The sequence below is a fragment of the Boleophthalmus pectinirostris genome, unplaced genomic scaffold (assembly GCF_026225935.1).
Source record: "Boleophthalmus pectinirostris isolate CB_2022bp ecotype Guang Dong unplaced genomic scaffold, ASM2622593v1 HiC_scaffold_4, whole genome shotgun sequence".
Taxonomy (NCBI): domain Eukaryota; kingdom Metazoa; phylum Chordata; class Actinopteri; order Gobiiformes; family Gobiidae; genus Boleophthalmus; species Boleophthalmus pectinirostris.
The window spans coordinates 30063805-30079589 of record NW_026571353.1 but is presented as its reverse complement, the minus strand read 5'-3'; the positions used below and the strand labels follow the sequence as shown (position 1 = coordinate 30079589).

Sequence of the window (15785 nt, the reverse complement as noted above, 5' to 3'; positions counted from 1 at the left end):
GTACTTGCTTGGAATCAACAATAAATGTTTGAAATGGAAAAAAAAAGAAAACAATGACATGATTTTTCTAATAGATTTAACAATGTCCTTCTCACTATTTGGCCCATTTCTTCAAATCCTTGCTCTGGTGCTCATTCACCTCAGCCACTCCTCCAAAAGACTCTGTGTGGGTCATTAAGTGATTAGCACAAAGTGAAAAATGCTTGAAATGTTCCCAGGAAATGGCTGTACAGATGCACTATTCAGAAGGATCAATGACACTTCCTGGGTGTGAGATTATAAAACCACAGTGCTACGACTTCACAACACTACACAGAAGTTCCCATGCAAAGCTCCAATCACTCATTTAACAACTTCTAAAAGTGTTGAGTCTAACTGTTTATGTAATACAAACAATCATTTAATACTAACAGAGCTCTGAGATTCTGCTGTTTCCTCATCAGAGACATACCTGCACAGGGGTGTGGTGGGCGTGGCACACAGGGGTACGCCGTCCACACACTTCTCCCGACGTGAGATATAAAAAAAATGACAAATATAAAAATCCAGCAACTTAAATGTTAAACTGGAGCGATTTGCAATGGTGAAAACAACCTGCAGAGGCTCATGATGTCTGCAGTACTCTCCTATAGTGACCTGAGACATGAGGGACCAGGACTGAACCAGGACTATAACAGGACTAAAATATGACTAAACCAGGACTAAACCAGGTCTAAACAAGGACTAAACCAGAACTGAACCAGGACTGAGTGTCGGGATGGGCCTGGAGGTGCACCCGCATAGACTGTTGGGTGAACCATAGGCGAAAGGACCGGTGCAGTGCTTCACGCCCCACGGGGCTCAGAGCAGCCATCGCCCGATTGTGCTTTGCAGACACCCTGCTCCACAGGCTAGGGGTTCTCTCTCGCACTCTCAAGTCAAAGATTAGTCCTGGGTTAGACCTGGGTCACTCCTAGTTCAGTCCTAGTTAATTCCTGGTTCAGTTATGGTTTAGTTCTGGTTTAGTACTGGTTTAGTCCTGGTTCAGTCTTCAGTTAGTTTTCAGTCCTGGTTTCAGTACTGGTTTAGTCCTGGTTCAGTCTTGGTTTAGTAGTCCTGGTTCAGTCATGGTTCAGTCCTGGTTCAAGTCTGGTTTAGTCCTAGTTCAATCCTGGTTCAGTCCTGGTTCAGTCCTGGTTCAGTACTGGTTCAGTACTGGTTTAGTCCTGGTTCAGTCCTGGTTCAGTCCAGGTTCAGTCCTGATTCAGTTATGGTTTAGGCCTGGTTCAGTCCTGGTTTAGTCCTCATTCAGTCCTAGTTAATTCCTGGTTCAGTTATGGTTTAGGTCTGGTTTAGTCCTGGTTTAGTCCTGGTTCAGTCCTGGTTTCAGTCCCGGTTTAGTCCCGTTTTTAGTCCTGTTTCAGTGTATTTCGGCTTGTCAAGTTAAGTGTATGGCGGTGGTTGCGACGTCACAAATCGCGTACCCCCGCTTAAAAAATCCCCACTACGCCACTGTACATGCATTTATGTTTTGTTCCATTCACACATGTTTAACACACAAATCCTGAATATTTTGGCTAAGTTATTAAAGTTCTCAAACAGAAAATACTCTTTTCCACCTTATGCCATGTCATAATACAGGAAGTACAAACACAACCTATACATGCAGGGCTTATGTGAATGAAACTAAACACAACTGCAGGATTGTTTGTGATGAGGAAACAACATCAGAGCATAGATCAGAATATAGAGTAATGTGGGCCCTTTAATGAACATACGACATACAAGCTGCACACACGCCTCATCGACCGTGAACTCATTTCCATCTGCTGTGATGCATTCGCTCTCATTCATACGCCGGTGCACATGGACACCGGAGGCGACGTGGCTGAACTGCCTTGCCCAAGGACACAAAGACAGTAAGCACAGCTGCGGCATCTGATATCTCCCATCCAACTGCTAACGAGGCCCAACCAGCTTATCACTTCATTACAGGTGCTTTTATTGTGCCAAAATGCCTTGAAAAATGTCCTTTATATCGGTGAATAGCATCGCCGTTCCGCAGATCTGACTGTAACTTGGCCCTGTGGTGTCACCTGCTTGTCTCCATGGCGATTGATAAGTGAAAGATGTTCAATCAAATCAACAATCAGGTAGTAAACACCCTGAAAAATACACAGTGGAGCTTCAAATGACTGAAAAGGGATTAAGACTTTAACTTGACAAACAAATTAGTGCTGTGGTACAGACTCGCTTTTTTTCCATTTGAGGCAATTGGCAAAAATAAATCCATCACTTTCGAGACACCATTTTGAGATTTTGATCCACGCTTTTGTCACGACAAGACTGGATTACTGCAATGCCCTCTGTGTTGGCATAAGCCGGTCCTCACTAGTGCGCTTGCAGCTCGTCCAAAACACAGCTTCTCGTCTTTTAACTGGTTCACAGAAATACGAAAATGTGTCCCCAGTCCTGTTATCCCAATCCCTTCACTGGCTCCCTGTTTGTTTCAGAGTGGGTTTTAAAATACTTTTATTGGTTTTTGAATGCCTAAATGGCCTTGCCCCGCAATACCTCACTGACCTGCTGGTGCCACACTCTCTCAGATCTGCTGACCAGGCTCTGCTCATGGTTTATCAGTCCAGGAGGAAGTTTAGAGGAGACGGAGCATTTTATTTCTGTTGTTGGGCCTAAATTATGGACTGAGTTGCCTGTTCACATAAAGTCACACAAGCTGACTCTGTTCTTGCTTTTAAATCATTTCTTAAAGCACACTTGTTTTCTTTGGCTTTTAACTAGTTTTGAGGTCTTTTACAGTTCAATAACTGTTGTATATATTTTTTCATTGTATTATACATATGTTTTTATTTTAGTGTAAAACTCAAATTCACAAAGGGCCAAAATTAAAAACTGGGTCTGAGTCATGGGCCAAACTAAATATGTACTGAAAAATTTCAACAATATTTGCATGTTTTCTCTTCTTTTAAGATGTGTAATGTTAAACCTTTTTTTATTAAAATAAATGTTTAATAAAAGTTTTGCTTAAACGCTGAATCCAGAACAAGCATAATATAAAATAATAACAACATTTTAAATAAATAATGTCTCTATAACTTATCTGTATTCGGCAGACCAGCTCTAATACATATTTGATATGATCTCGCGGAGCAAATATAATTATATCGTAGGCCAAATTTAGCACCCAGGCCTGACTTTGACATGTCTGGTGTACAGCACTTTGGTCAACTTTGATGTTTTTAATAAAGCTTTATAAACTGGATTTGGATTCTGGATCTGGATTTGAAAATGCCATATTATTATCTGTAAATGCATTAAGGTTACATACAAATCAGACTGCTATGGTTGTCAAAAGTATCGAAAATCAGATACAATTTGATACTAAAACTAGTATCGAAACTAGATACTCGTTTGAGCAGGTATCAGTACTAAAAAAGTCACATTCAGAGGACAAAAACAAACCTTTCCTGAATAGTTTTAGAATGATCTTGAGCTATATTAGAACGAGTATAAGAGCGCATAGACTATTATATTCCCATGGACCACTGTGGTAATATAAAACAAAGCAGTATTATTTAATCCTGAAAATCACATTCTATAGTCTCAAGAAAGAGCGTTTTTATTATCATCATTGTATCGGAATCTGTATGGAGTATGATGTCTATTTTTTAGTATCAAGTACGGTGACAACACTACCGCCTGCACAGCGTTACCATATTTGTACCTGTTCTCGTCTTATATAAGATACTTTACACAATCCACCTGTGTCTATTTTGCTTCTCTTCTCTCCCACCTCTTCGTCTCTGTGCGTTATTGTGCATGGCGGGCTCCAAAAATAGCCTCGTCTCCTGCATTGCACCAGAGTTGTGTCAGGGTGGGGGCGGGTGGGTTGGTTGTGCGGTGGGTGCAGGGTGGTCTGGGTGAAACCTGGGTGTAGCGCGTTGCTTTTGATTAGCGCCGTCTCGGAGGATGACGTGACCCGCGAGTGACCCACGTACGACCCAGGCTAATTACTCCAGTCTGAGCGGCCGCAGGCGAGTCTGCTGTCCACCGAGAAAGATAGGCTGGATGTTTTTATCTGAGAAGGAGTTACACGGTGGAAAATATGGTTTAAACATGACTTGAGTTTTGACTTTCTTTTTATCATGGTTTGAGGCATTTTGACTTGATTTAAGTCATTGGTTTGAATCACTGGCTATCCAGATAAGTAAGTCAGAATAGTTGGCTGGTACATACTGCTCTTGTTTTGAGATGGGGCTGAACAATTCTGGAAAAAGAGAAAAGACTGGAGATTTGGGGTTTTGCGTTCAAATGCATTTTAACCACTTCTACTACTATAAATCCTTTTACCTTGGAGTATTTTTGTAGCCTGATTCATCAGCTGGTTTCACTTCGCTTGACGGTGGGCGGATACTTTTTTTCATTTAACCAATCGCTGCTATTTGGTTGTGACATATGTAATGCGCCACTAATGGAGCTAACTAGTATACTAAGCTTTTACCAAATCCCGTAGGAAGAAGAGCGATAACATCCTTCCCCTTGATAAAATTCACCAAACATTCTCTTTGTTTCGCCTTTAAATCCTCGATCTCGGGAATCGTTGACAACACTGAACAAATGCCTCTTCGGTGATTGGCTGGTGCCCGAACTTGCACTTCCGGGGTTCTCGCAAACCGTCTCGTGTATTTTGATTCCAGACCTAGTGGACTGGAGAGAAATTAAATTGAACGAAGGCACTAGGTGGCGCCAGCCTGGCAAGTATCTCTGCCTCATCCCAATGTAAACAAATCTAAAAATGAAGTATATGTACAGATAAAAAAGGACAGATAAAAAACAGGACAAACAGACTACAAAACAGATTTTATCCAACAGCCATTATTTCACTAAATGGTGCTCTCAAAGCATTTTTTTTTTTTTTTTCGTTTTACATTTACAAACATGGATGTGTATGGCTGGGTTATGTTTGGGTGTGTGAGCTTTTTATGTATTTAAAACAGGGGTCTCCAGCCTTTTTTCCTCGGGTGAGCTCCTTTACAAAATGAAAATTCCAGAGCGCTACTAATTTTAGCGGTCGCAAATAAAGTTGACATAAAAGCAAAGGCAAGACTTAGATGGGGTACGGTTACATAAAACATAAATCATTATTTGTTTATGAGTGCACACAGTCAGGCACCAAAATGATTTAATGGGCAATAGGCATTGAATTTAACAAATCTGAGTTATTCTGGGCAATATGTGTAATTCAGAAATCCCGTGGAGAGCTACTTGAAAGGGGGTGGAGAGCTACTGGTAGCTCCCGAGATACAGGTTGAAGACCCCTGCCACAGAGACTCTTATCTTTTTATCTTTTATTGTTTATTGCTGCCATTGCACTGAACGAGGACTGCACTTAATTTAGTTGTATCTGTTACAATGACAATAAATATATTCTATTCTTACCACAATATAAACAATATACTGTTTAAATGTTGAGTAAAATCTGAATTATTTTTTTGAGAAGTATCACTATTTTTGATTAGGAATCAGTACTTTTCAGTGCTTTGGCAGTAACAAAAGAAATCCGAAAGACGTTCAGGGTGGGTGTGATTGACAGCTGGATTAGCCAATCAGGGACAATCATGGTAAAAAAAAAAAGGGAAAAAAAACTGAAAAACATCGTGGATTTCTGCAGAATTAATTAGCAAAGCAGTAAACTCTGTTAATCTGAGGTGAGAGAAATATGTGTTAGTTGTAAATAAAAGGTGACCAATGAGCTCCTTCGTTTCACCTGCATCACAGAAATGAACACATCTGATTGGATGAGAATCTTTGGTCGCAGTTGAGGCTGTCATGATAATTACTATATCAACTTATTAATATTTTTGGGGGCTCAGTATTTATCATGTCCGTATTTTTGTTTCAATAGTGCGGAGATTTCTACAATTTTTTTTATGTAGTATGGTAAAATTTGAGCTGTAGAGGCATAAAACAGTAACTTCCGTGACTAATTATTTATTCATTCAGTTATTTCTTTGTTGTAGCTCATTGCTTTTTAATGATACTGTATTTAAAAAACGCTTTACTGGGATTATCCTGCTTTATTTTTTATTGAGTCAGTGGCAAAATGTAGTTTCAAATTACTGCTTATCGTGACATTTCTCTGTACCAATATATAAGGCTTCAAAATGTGTTATCATGTCAGATAAGCATGGGGACCAGACTGATATCCCTCTGAATTTGCCAGGCGAGAAAGTCATTTCAAAACACCCCCAAAAATCCAATCACCACGCCGCTATTTAAATGAACACGCAATTAAGCAGATGTAGCGATTCTCAAATGAAGTGGAACGTTGTCAATGGCTTGTCACTATCATTGTAAGTACATCACAGTGGCTTGTACGGGAACAATAGAAAACAAATGATGTTTCAGAGAAGCCTCGGTCAGAGCCCATTTCCTGGCTGTGTTAACACCAGCTCATGGCATTAATGATTTATACTGAGCGTTTGATCTGAGGGCCACATCTCCAGCACTTATCCTCTCAAAGCTGGGCCCCCACTGCAGAGACGCGAGCACACAGAGACTGACTTTTAATAAATGTCACACCAGATTCCATGGATTCCAAAATGGCCGCAATTATTACTGGTGGTTTTCAGATTCGAGGATGTGATTATGCCATACTCTCAGAATGGGGTAAGAGACTGGGTTTTTTTCAACATTCTCTGGGGGTGTGATGATAACTTTAAGCAATGCCTTGGCTGAGGCTTGTTAGGATTAATTTGAGATGTATTTGAATACAATGTGACCAGAAAGAACCAGGGGCGGTTCTAGGGATGGGGCCACAGGGGTCACCTCTAATCTAATTGGCTCCTGAAGTGCCCCTGTTCTGTCAAACAACTGACGAGAAAAACAACCGGAGAATTCAATGATCACTGATGCAATTCCACCCCCAAACTCTTGGCAGCAGTAGACCGATTGAGTCATTACAACTTAACAGGGAAAGAAACAGACCTGTGGAGGGCTTTTTTATACCGTCTATGGTTGTATTTGTACCGTACTGAATTAATAATTTGTGGTAATAATTAATAACAAGTGGCCCCTTAATGGTAGCCATGCTGCTGGCACCTAGTGCGTCCGCACAATTTCATTTCTCTCCAGTGACTAGGTCAGGAATCAGAATACATCAGACGTTTTGCAAGAACCCTAGAAGTGCGAGTTCGGGCACCAGCCAATCAGCAAAGAACCATGCATTCTGTGTTGGAAACGTTTCCAAAAATCAAGGATTTAAAGCTGGAACAAAGAGAATGTTTGGTGAATTTTATCAAGGGTTAGGGTTAGAAAGACATTACTGCCCTTCTTCCTACGTGATTTGGGAAAAGCTTATACCTAAGCTATACCAGTTGGCCCCGTTAGCGACGCATTACATATGTCATAACTAAATAGCAGCGACTGGTTAAAAGTACCCACTTACCGTCGAGTGAACAAACATTTTCCACAAAGTGAAACTGGCTGATGAATCGGGCTACCGTAATGGCCCCATTTCAGGAAAATCCCAGAACCACCACTGGAAAGAACTGACAACAGGTGAAATGATTTGTGCTGTTAAACGAGTGTCTGTCGAGGAATCCGCTGCCTATTCCGACATCCCTTCATTGCGACATGTCTCGATGTAGATGAGCTGGTTTTCCGACACGTTTTAGAATTGCTATTCCAACACGTCATAATGCGTATACAATCAAATTTCATCGTCATATGTCGGTTGTCAAATGTGTGTTTTGAGCTGCGAGTGTTTCATCTCATTGAGCTTGCGCAATGAACTTGATTGGTTATTTATTTAGGCTGTATGATGTTCTCTGCGAATCGCCTACATGACAAAATTAATGAAGCTCAAAGGCCCATGCAGCCTCCTTTTTAGATGATGTATTTTCCCGAAAGCTGGACTTCGGGAAAATATATATATGAAAATATATGCTCTTTTTTAAAAACTGTCTGATTATCCTATGTGGCTAAAGTATTCTTTGATGCTTTGCACCGGCCCAAGCCTTTTATAATATATCAGAATGCGAAGAATAATAATAATGGTTATCACATTAATATTATTCATGTCAGAAAAGAGGAATATTTGAAAAATAGTAAAGTGTCTCTACTCCAACAGCAAAAAGAGCTGACCTGCAACACAGCATGGTGATGTGACCTGCTAGTGTCTGTGGAGATATATACCGTATTTTCCGCATTATAGGGTGCTCTGGATTATAAGGCGCACTGTCACTGATTGGTCTATTTTCAATTTTTTTTTCACATATAAACCGCACCGGACTATAAGGCGCACGAAACACAACAGTTAGATAAGTCAGTCAAACTTTATTTAACGCGTTCACAATAACTCTCAACTTTGTTCAATTGTAAAGCGTAAAAAAAAAAAACTGTCTGAGACCCTAAATTGTTTGCGTATTCACAATAATTCATAACTCTTCAAACAGTTTGGCGATTACGGCGTCCAGCATGCCCGCATCCCTCTCGTCATTATCCGAGTCAGTGTCGTTACTGTTACCTGGCAGTTCAGGGATGATTCTGGTCTTGGTGAAAGCTCGGACCACAATTGATCCTGATCCTTAGCCCAGGCGTCCACGATCCATTGGCAGATTGTGGCATAAGTCACTTGGCGCTGTCTCTCTGTCTTGGTGATGTATGTATTCGCCTTCTCTCATCCACTGCTCCCACGCAGCTCGCACTTTAAATTTATAATAGCCTTGAGTTTAAAGTCGGCGTTGTAAGCGTGTCTCTTGACAGGTGCATTTTGATATTAAAAGGAATCACAGTATGTATTACTCCGCAATGCTCCTGACTACGGGAGCCGTAATGCTGCAAGTGGTGCAGCTTTGTAGTTTACTGAAGTCGTACTAAGACACTCGAATAAATTCATATATAAGGCGCTCTGGATCATAAGGCGCACAGTTGTTTTTTGATTAAATTAAAGGCTTTTAAGTGCGCCCTATAGTGTGGAAAATACGGTATGTTTAATGCAATACTGTAGAACATCTCAATGGAGACAAGCAGTGGTAGGCCTGAAACGTTGCACAGTGCACCTTTAAATATCCCGTACTTCCTAGATTCAATCCATAATGCTGCTGAAAAATAGCCTTACTGCTAATTTGTCAGTTCAAAATAATCAGTCCCCACTGTCACCAGCAGATGGCGTCACACACCTAATCAAATCCTTTTCTCTGAATTGAAAACTGCAGGTCATTTGAACATAACACCTTGTTGTCTTGTGGTACAAAATGCAACCCACTTCGCCGCCGTGCTAGCCACAGTAACAACACTTCCTACTGAGATATTTAAAGCTGATTTTCAACACTGAATAAAACATCAGAGCTATTAAAGAACACAGGAGTCCCACATGAATTCAGTCCGATTAACAGAGAACAGATGAGATTCAGATCAGTAGACCCACTCTGGCGCTTCAAGGCAAAAACCACTGCTGTTTTTATGGTTTTCCGCCAACAAAAGTCTCTGAGAGCTCCACAAACTGACTGTTAACATTCAAAAAGAGATAAGGCTTTAATTTAACACTTCAATAACAAAGAATAGAAATAACAGCTAGAGTTACATTATAACAAAACAGGGTTCCCACTCTTTTTCACTGACAACATTTCAATAGTTTTCCATGACCTAAAGTGAATTTTTCATGACTTTACTGCAATTGATCAGACTTTTAGGGGTAAATATGACATGTTAAGCCTTTCCACTCACCTTATAGTTTGGTATTATAGTTTTTTAACATTCAAAATACTTTCAGTGCATTTGTTGTCATCTCTTTTAAACTAAAATATAATATAATCATACTAGTCTGATGACAACTTAACAGAACGTTGTAGTTGCGTGAAAGAGACACTAAAATCCCATGACTTTTCCAAAACTTTCATTGAATTTACAAATTTCCACGACATTTCCAGGACTTCCATGACTGTGGGAAACCTGATAATAAGACTTATAGCAAAGGTCATGGAGAGTGTACCACCTGAGTGTCTCCATGATGTTCTTGCGTTGCCTTGAAAGTTCCACAATATGTCAGTAAACTTGTCTATATCCGTGGAGACAAGCAGCTGACACAACCAGGTAAAGTTACAGGTTAGATCTGTGGAGAGGCAACACCGCTCTCAATAAGAATATACGTTTTTCCATGTATTTTTGAGCACACTTGTAATTGTATAAATGCAAGTTACATAAGTTTAATGCCATACTGTGGAACATTCAAGGCAAAGCAATAAAATTGGCATGGAAACAAGCTGATGCCGGACTCTCTGCCAGAAAATTTACACAGTGCACCTTTACAAAAAATGATGCTGTTCAAAGTCTGTCTCACATGAACATATCAAACAGTAGAAAACATTTACCCACTAGACTTTGATTGGTTTGACTGTGATGTTCAAATCATTTTACTGAAAACAATTCTAATTCTAAACACTGGACATTTGGTGTTTCTCCGATCAGAAAGCAGAATGAGCTTCACATGGGTCTCTCTTTTGGGTTGCCAGTTTCAGTGCTGAAATCCACTTGCTTTAAACCTAAAAAGACTCTTTCACATAGGGCCTGAGAATGAGAAAAAACATGTACGTGTCCTCCATCTGCAGGTTTAGCCACTGGCAACCCAGGCTCAAGTGAAGTGATGAAAACGGTTCCTTTAGGCATCTATTCACTGACCTGGCTGGATAAATTTGAAACATTTCCATAGCCCGTTGCAAATTTCACCTTCAAAAAATGTCTTGGAATAAACTAAATTGTGCACTGAAACCTGCCTGAAAAATCCTTAAAAATCCTACATTCAAAATCTTAACAAACGTCTGAACTCGAGGCATTAGCGCAGGTTTGGTTGGAGTAGATAAAATGACAGAAGGGACCAGCTCTGCACCTGTGATCGCAGATGGACAAACCTGATGATGACAGTATAACAAGTAGAATAAGTGCGATTCCCACTGTTCTCACCACGGGGTTCAAACTCCACGAGGAAAAACGTGTGAAGAGAAAGGCTCTGGAGATCTGTTTAATTGAGTTTGGTATAATTAAGTCCAGTCTGTCTCCACTGTATTATCCTATTTCGTGATCTATGTTATCAGGGGTGTAGTGGGCGTGGTACGCGGGGGTACGCCATCCACCCACTTCTCCCGACGCGAGATATTAAAAAATATCAAAGGTAAAATAGCTACAACTGAAATGTCAAACCGGAGCAGTGGTGAAAACAACCTGCATAGGCACATGATATCTGCAGTACTCTCCTATAGTGACCTGGGACATGAGGAGACTGAACCAGGAGTAAAACAGGACTAAAACAAGACTAAAACAGGACTAAAACAGGACTAAACAGGACTAAAACAAGACTAAACAGGACTAAAACAGATCTAAACCAGGAGTAAACCAGAACTGAACCAGGACTGAGTGTCGGGACGGGCCCAGAGGTGCACCCGTGTAGACCGTCGGGTGACCGCAGGAGAAAGGACTGGCGCAGAACTCCATGCCCCACAGGGATAAGCACAGCTGTCGCTCAGTCGCGCTTTGGGGACACCCTGCTCCACGGGCTTGGGGTCTCTCTCACAAGTCCAAGATTAGTCCTAGTTTAGTCCTGATTTAGACCTGGTATAGTCCATGTTCACTCCTGGTGTAGTCTTGGTTTAGTCCAAGTTTAGTCCTGCTTTAGACCTGCTTTAGACCTGGTTTTTGTCCTGGTTCAGTCCTGGTGTAGTCTTGGTTTAGTCCAAGTTTAGCTTTCTGCTTTTCAGTTTCCTGTTAGTTTCCTGTAGTCTTGTAGTTTAGTCCTGCTTTAGACCTGTTTACCTGGTTTGGTCCTGTTTTAGACCTGGTTTAGTCCTGGTTCACTCCTGGTGTAGTCTTGGTTTAGTCCAAGTTTAGTCCTGCTTTAGACCTGTTTTTTGTCCTGGTTCAGTCCTGGTGTAGTCTTGGTTTAGTCCAAGTTTAGTCCTGCTTTAGACCTGTTTTTTGTCCTGGTTCAGTCCTGGTGTAGTCTTGGTTTAGTCCAAGTTTAGTCCTGCTTTGCTTTAGACCTGCTTTAGACCTGCTTTAGACCTGGTTTTTGTCCTGGTTCAGTCGTGGTTCAGTCCTGGTGTAGTCTTGGTTTAGTCCAAGTTTAGTCCTGGTTCAGTTCCTCATCACAAACATACCAGGAGTTGTGTTTTGATTCATTCACACATTTAACACACAAATCCACTACTATACTAACACTGTATGCATCGAGTTCTTTTCTCAACCAGAAAACACTCGGTACATTTGGATGTTTTCAGACCTGGAATTGCTCATTTCTACTAAACAAAATGTAAAATGTAGCGGTTACATTTGAAACTATACCACTGCATGACATCACAAGATGGAACAGAGCATTTTGAGCTTTGGAGATGTAAACAGACTAAATAAAGTGTTACTCAAACACGTGTGAACTCTTGGTATATATATATTTTTAGATGAGATAACAACATTATAACATGACTTAAAGCTCATTTTCATCCATCCATTTTGAGTAAGATTTTTCTGATTGGTTTCAACCAAGAAATAGCCCAAAAATTACAATTAAAATAAGAAATAACAAAGTCAAAGAAGAAACGATGGTGCTAATTAACTGTGGAGACGACCATTAGTATGAAACTGCTGTTAACTGCTGTGTTAGACTTTTGTATGGTTTTTATCTGTTCATATCAAATCCAGTTAAAAATTCTGAAAACTTGTGCAATATGAAAAGAAATGTTGAAACTAAGGCTTGTCAGGACAATCCGCAGTAGTTTTATAAAAGCAGTATTACTCAGAAAGAACTCACTTTAAAGGTGCACTATGGAACATTTCTGATGAAGCTTCCATCACTTATTTATCCCTATGAAAAGGTCATCGCTTTGCCTGGAATCTTCCACAATATGGCAGTAAAATCTATTCATCTCCATGGAAGCGAGCAAGTAACAACACCAGCCCAAGTTACAGGTCGGATCTGTGGAGAGGCTACCACAATAACAGTATAATAATGTATGTTTTTCCAATGTATTCTCGAGCCCAACCCAAAACATCCACAAAAAATACAGTTCTCCAGGGAAAGGAGCTAAAGACCAAGACTAGCTCAAGATCTGGAGATGGGTCCATTGCTCCTGACAGGTTAACCCGGTGACACTGAAGGATGGGTCAAATGCAGAGGATAGAGAAAATATTTGCAAATATTTCCCTGAATGCTGTATGTCCTAATAAATCTCACATGGTGTGCGTTTTTTTTTTTTGTTTTTTTTCTTGGGCTACTCCCTCTTTTCCAACTAGGGATGGGCATTTGATAAAATTTTCTAAATCGATCATCGGGAGAATTAATGGTTGATTTTCATTTTTATATTAAAATTATCAACATTATTATTACTATTACTATTACTAATATGTATACATAAACTCAACTTTACAACATACTGTATAAACCAAAACCATAACCACTACAGAGCCACACCAGCCTGTTTGAGATTATAATGTGTTTAATGCAGCTTTGCCACATTCGTTTACGTCTTACAAAAACAAAACTTAAAGGTTGTATAGAGGATTTTTTCACGGAAGAAAAATACAGCGACAGTCCTTTGTCAAATGTTGTGCTTGTGTGACTCCACCTTCCTCCTCCACAGCTCCTCAGTAGAAACATCTCCTCCTCCCGCCTCTTTACTCTAGAAATCACACTTGTTTACATCCAGTGCACGTTCAGAATCACCGCTGAAATAATTTAACAACCGATGCGTCAGTTTTTTAGACCCTTCGTCTGCTTCAGTCGCGCCGTCGCTGGAAGGAATCTCCAAGAATCACCTTAGTTTGTCTTCGCTCCTTTTCTCCTTCTCTTCTTCTTTCGGCGACCTCAAAAACCGACTTTCTTTTGCGGCGAACTGGTCGTGGATTCTCGTCCGACATCTCAACAAACTTTGTGCGAATTGTGAGGAAGCGACAGTTTGAAAAAGCCTTTAAGAACCGCCGCATAAACCACATCATCCCCGCGCGCCGAGAGTCAGTTACACTAGAAATGTAAGGAGTTTGATTGACAACCTAACAGCCAATAGATAAAGAGGGAGCCTCGTTATCTATTGGCTGATGTTTGTCTGGACTCACTACGTCCACAGTTGATAGATTTTCATTTTTTTTTTTTTGGTCATCATAATTCCAAGGCTGCTGCGTCTCTGTAATGTTATTTTAAACTTTCAATGACAAGTTGAACCTAAAAAAAAATCCTCCATACAACCTTTAAAACCGCATGGCTCATTTGCATAAACTAAAAGCGCTGCCCTTAGCTCTTAGCACAGCTCTTTATTTAACAGTCATTTCACTCACTTTATTTATGTTGGTCACGTTATTTATTTTGGCTACTGTTGTGGTGAAAAGGCTGAAAAGTGTTGCATGCGCACTCGTCTACATGCACCATGACGAAAAAGGGATACTCAAAAAACCCGATCATAACCGCGGTACTGCACAGTGAGATGCCAGAGCCGAAACGTGGGACTGTGAGGCCGCAACTCCAGTGTTTACAGCCTCGTCTCCTTACGCTACACTACGCACAGCAACCTACATTCGGTTTGTCAGTTAAAAATGAACATGATCGACGAAATTCTTAACGATCAATTATCGATTAGTCGACTAATCATGCCCATCCCTACCTCCAACGCGCCCGTCTCATGTAATAGATGTGGTGTTCTCATTCTTTCAAATGCAGAGGACAAATTTACCTACGTAGACTAGTGATCAGCCAATGACCTACTTGTGTTCACGGAGATATTATTGCTTCGTTTATAATGTTCCATGGTACAGTATTAAACTTAACTACCTCACAGGAGACAAGCAGGTCACGCCGCTAGACTACATTACAAATCAGATCTACGAAGAGGCAAGCCTACTCACAGATGTCTTTTTGAGCAATAGACACACCCTAATGAATAAATGATAAGATAATAATGGATATATTTAAGGCCATACTGTGGAACATTCCCGACAAAGCATTAACATCGCCACGGAGACAAGCATTTGGCAGACGCTCGCACAAAAAAAGTTTGCGGCTTCAACCACTAAAAACACTTGCAACTGACGGCAAGTGGCAAATGTAGGCGTTTAATGTTGCGCGGTGAAACACTCCAGCTGAAGCAACAACGTGGAGAGAAAGCAGATGGGAGAAAGGTTACATACTGCACCTTTAAAAGCGGTAAAGTATAAATATTGATGTGAACTTTAGTTAAGGACAGCATACAGTAAGAGAGGAGAGGGATAGCGTGCATGTACTTTACTCGCCCACATGTTACACAAGCTCAGAGCAGCAGCAGCGGCAACAGCGGCGGCGGTAGAAGCAGAAGCAGAAGCAAAGGCCCGGGTCTCCATCACTGTGCTCTTATGTAAAACACACTTCACACGCGCTTCAGAGCAGGTACAAACAAAGCCTTGACTCACTGTGGTTCGGTGCATCAGAACACCCACAATTGTATAACAGAAACAAGACAATAAGATCAGTTTAAAGTGGGGAACTCAGCGCATGCCTCCGGTTTTCACTGCTTTCGGCACACCTGTTCTCTGTAAGGTACATAAATACATTTTTTGTTTTGTTTTGTTTATTCGCATTTCCTTCCTGTATAGGTGAAGTGATGAGACAGTCCCTTATACATTCTGTTACTACCTAGAAGAGTCTGGAATTGGAAAGAGCGTGAAAAATCTCCGTCCAAACTTGAGACAGTCCAACTTTTGCATGGGTTTCTAAAACGCAGAAGACATCTCTTGAAAATTCTCGTAACATTCAAAACAAAATACATAACTTCGTT

General features: G+C 40.7%; 1 protein-coding gene across 1 annotated transcript in view; it reads right to left on the bottom strand.

Moving 5' to 3' along the window:
• pde4d (phosphodiesterase 4D, cAMP-specific) overlaps positions 1 to 15785 on the bottom strand; it is a 563267-nt gene that overhangs the window by 220578 nt on the left and 326904 nt on the right. The window lies entirely within an intron of this gene.